Genomic DNA, 4,397 nt, shown 5'->3' with positions numbered 1-4,397 from the left:
TATTAGTAAAATCTCTTTTTTATCCATCCGTTGCCATTTTCAAACATAAGGATAAAAGTGTAATTTCGACAGCATAAAGATGAAAATGTAATTTTGGCAACATAATAGTAAAAATGTCATTTTGACTACATAAAGAGTGAATAAAAATTCTTCATTGAATATAGGTCTTGTCAACCAAGTAACAGAATTCGTAATTCCGCAGAGTAATAAATGACTACCAAACGAAAGAACTCTTATTTCCATGGAATAAATTCCGTGGAAGACTTTTCATGGAACTCTTTTATTTTCATGGAATTATTTCTCTGATATCAAACACAACCTTAATAGAATAATAGGTACTTCCCACCATGTGTCCGTGGGTTACTTGATGGTAGGGTTTAATATTTGGGTTATGTTAAAGGGGGGTCAAAAAAACTTAAAGGGAGAGAGTTAAGGCCTTCAATAAGACAGTAGAGAAGAATCATTAAAGGTCAGGGGGCCATGGGCCCTCCTCGCCTATTAATAAGTACGTCCCTGCTCACGGTATCAGGGATAATACTTAGCTTGGAGGAATTTAACCCAGATTGCATCTGGTTCCGTTTTAAGTCTCCAAGCCAATTTACTAGAAGAGCAATGTTGTCTAGATGAGGGTGATGGATCCCTAGGCCGCCAGACCTTTTAGGGAGACATATGTCTGACCAGGCTTTGGTGCAGATACCTTTGGACTTTCCCCACCAGAAAGACTTTTGAAAAGTCGTTATGCGTTTGCTTATTCCTTTGGGTATGGCAAAGCATTGCATCTGGTATCGGAGAACGACCGCGACTACAACAGATATGACTATTGTGCGGCCTGCTTGGGAAAGGAAGGAGTAATGCCACTTGGAAAGTTTGGACTTAATTTGATCTAGCAGGTCATTGAACACTTTGATTTTATGTGCTCCAATGAAGAGTTGCGCGCCAAGGTATTGTTTGGAAGCGGACGCGTATTTAACTTTGAGAGTTTTCATAATGATACGCTTGAATTTCAGGTGGGAGTTTTTCGAAAAGAAAATGTTGGATTTAGCGTAGTTGATCATTTGTCCCAAAGCAGAGCAGAAGAGATTGAGGATGTGCTTGAGATTGTGGATTTTATGTAAAGAGTTTTTGCGGAAGATAATACCGTCATCAACAAACAATAAGTGTGACATCGTCAGATTAGGGTTATTCATAGGGAAGCCTATAAACTTCTCATCAGTCGAATCAGATAGGAGGAGTCTGCTAAGTCCTTCCATTGCTAGAGTGAACAAGAATGGAGACAGAGGGTCTCCCTGTTGGATGCCTCTAGTCGGGAAGAAAGCAGGTCATGGACGACCATTAATGAGGACAACCATCGAAGAAGTAGAGATACACGACTTTATCATTTTGAGCCAGTGCTCCGAGAAACCTAGCTTTCTCATAATATCAAGATGGAATTTCCATTAGATCCTACCATAATCTTTAGACATATCAAGCTTTAAACCAAAGAAACCCATACTCCCTTTCATTTTGCGGAAGGAGTGAATGATCTCCTGTCCAATATTGATATTATCAGAGATTTTCCTGCCTGGGATGTAGGCAGATTGAAAGGGGGAGATGATAGGAATAAGATTGGTTTTAAGCCTATCTACTAGGATTTTGGTGATAATCTTAAATGTTGTGTTGAGAAGGCTGATTGGTCGATAGTCAGCAGGAGTCTGAGGAATCGCGTTTTTCGGGATGAGACAGATGTGGGTATGATTAGTAGGCGGGGAAGGATTGTCGTCTCAAAGAAAGTTTGAACTAATTGTTAGATGTCATGGTTAACAGTATCCCAACTAGATTGGAAGAAATAAAGGGGGTAACTGACCGTTTCAAAAAGGGTACACCCGCAAGTGCACGGGCGTCAAGTAGTAAACCCGGTAAGACCGAGGTCGATCCGCAAAGACTAAGTGAAACCTATTCTAAAACTTAGAAGTAGCATGTTTTCTTTTAAAATTAGTTTTGTGATGAAACGAAATAATAAAATATTAAAACGAATAAAAGATATGAACTCAAATGGGGGGAAAGTATAGAGTTTCTGAATCCACCACATAACTCACCTTTAAATACACGAAATTACTGACTAATTCTCTCTTTTTATAACTCGGAATTTCAGATAATAAACTATCTTAATTTTGGGAGATGTTTTCGTGTAAAACTGATGAACTATAATGTAATTGTTTTATTTCGAATAATCTCTAAATTATTATCTATCAATCGGTAAGTATACACCATCAAAGAACTTAACCTAAGTATGATGCATCAAATTAAAAGCATAGATAATGGAGAGAAAATCGATTTAATAAACTAAAACAAATTAAGCTTTGAAGCATAATCAAAAGTCAATCAAATGAGAATATGTTTCTAAAAGATCGAATATGGTTTCATCATTAACCCTAGATAGAAGATTAGTTATCCACAAAACACGATTAAACTAGTAAGACGAATAAGAGAAAAAAAATGGAGGAAGAGTTAGACTTTTCTCACTGATTTTCCCACTGGCAGCCAAACACACCCCCAAAGAAAATAATTTTCCAGCAATAGGGGAAAATTATTTTCCAGTAGAACTTCTTAACCAAACGTGGTCTTCTTCTCCAACAAAATTTCTCTCTCTGTTTCTTATTTCAATAAAAAACAACTAATATCAGCAAATGGAAGATGCATATTTTATTAGATAAACAATGAGAAAATAATCCTCTCGCTCTCTACAAATCTCTCTGTTTCTCTCTAAATCTCTATATTCCGTTTCTTTATAAATTTTTCTCTATACCGTTTTCTCTCTCTCACCAAAACGAAATACAGAAGATGAAAAAAAGATGAATAATGTGAATAAGAATAAGCCTCTCGGTTTCTTAGCCGTGAGGAGATGATGGTCTCTCTCTCTGATTTTGTTTGTTCTCGTTGAGCTTAAAGAGAGGATCCCCCAAATATGAGATGATAAAGAAAGTAATGAAGCTCTGTTTTTATACTCCAACGGTTGGATTCTTTCTCTACTGTATTAGCAAGAAATCTCTCTCTCTAAAGAAATCAATTATCTTCATATCTCTCTTCAAAATCTTTAGTCAATCGAATCCCTGTTTTTCTCATAAATATATCACCTTCAATCCCGAGAGAAATCTCTTTCCTTCTCTGTTTGCTACCCATTTTCAGCTCTATCAATTCAAATCCTTCTCTGATTTTTGTATCTCCAACTAATGTATCTCGATTTCTGTCATATCCTCAATCGAATCCTCTTTCATTCTTTCCTTCTTTGTTCGGTTTTATTTCTTTCGAAATCTCTGTTCTAAAGAAAATCTCTGCCGAGAGCTGTATCTCTTTCCATCCACGTTTTCTTTCCTCTTCAGCTTTCGAATTAAATCCCCTTCAATCTCTGGGAGTCATCTTCCATCAATCTCTTTAAAAATCTTCAAAGAAATCTCTCCCTCTCTCTAGATTTGATTGCCCCACCATATATCTCTTTCTCTCTTTAGATCATCTCCAATGGGACACTCAATCTCTAACACTTAGAGTGCCACATATGACTTTTTGGAGTTTTTGTTAAAAACCATCTCCAATGGGAGACTTTGTTAGACACTCTATCATGAGGTGGACACATTTATTATAGAGTGTCTAGAGAGAGAAACTCTAAAACTAGAGTGTCTCTTTGAGACTCTCTAAGTGTCACTTTAAAATTTAAACCAATAGAAACCTTTTGTTTTCAACTACTTTTTCCATATTCAATTTAAGAGTGACATGTCCATTAACTAGAGAGATTTTAGAGTTCTTCATTGAAGACCAAAAATGTTTAGAGTGTCTCTATATTGACACCTAGGAAAGAGAATCTCCATTGACACTTGACAACAAGATTTTTAGAGTGTTTGTTAGAGTGTCCCATTGGAGATGTTCTTACTGTTAGAGATAGAAACGAGAGAGAGAAAGAAAGCGAGGGAGGAAAAGATTTCCACAAATCCGACGTCCAATGAGTTGTGGACGAGTTGTTGTTAGGGATTGATTCAGTGCTTCGAGGGGAGTATAGAGGTTGCGCAACACGCCTCTTCGGATTAAGCTAAGTGTGATAAGATTTAAACGGACCGTTGGATCTTCCGTGGAATATTGAAGATTGGACAAGTGAAGCACCAAATCAAGACTCAAAAGAATCATGAGATTGTCTCACACATCCCACCAGTATACCGAACAATTACTTTCACCCTTCCGAATCTGCGCCACGTGTATTTTAGCTGATCTAGCCAATTGATTTTGACTCAAAGTTTGACTTGTCCGATTTTGCTTACCCGGCTCCGATTTGACTTATGCTTTCGACGTTGGGTTCATCTTAGACTCTACTTTCCGTCAGAGTATCAACATAAGTGTCTTTCTTCTATTTTTATCTGTTTTTGACTCTC

Source organism: Eschscholzia californica, unplaced genomic scaffold (genome assembly GCF_041429995.1).
Source record: "Eschscholzia californica isolate CP2 unplaced genomic scaffold, dmEscCali1.0.p SCAF_4, whole genome shotgun sequence".
Lineage (NCBI taxonomy): Eukaryota > Viridiplantae > Streptophyta > Magnoliopsida > Ranunculales > Papaveraceae > Eschscholzia > Eschscholzia californica.
The sequence above is the reverse complement of the archived record's forward strand: the minus strand, read 5'-3'. Positions refer to the sequence as shown.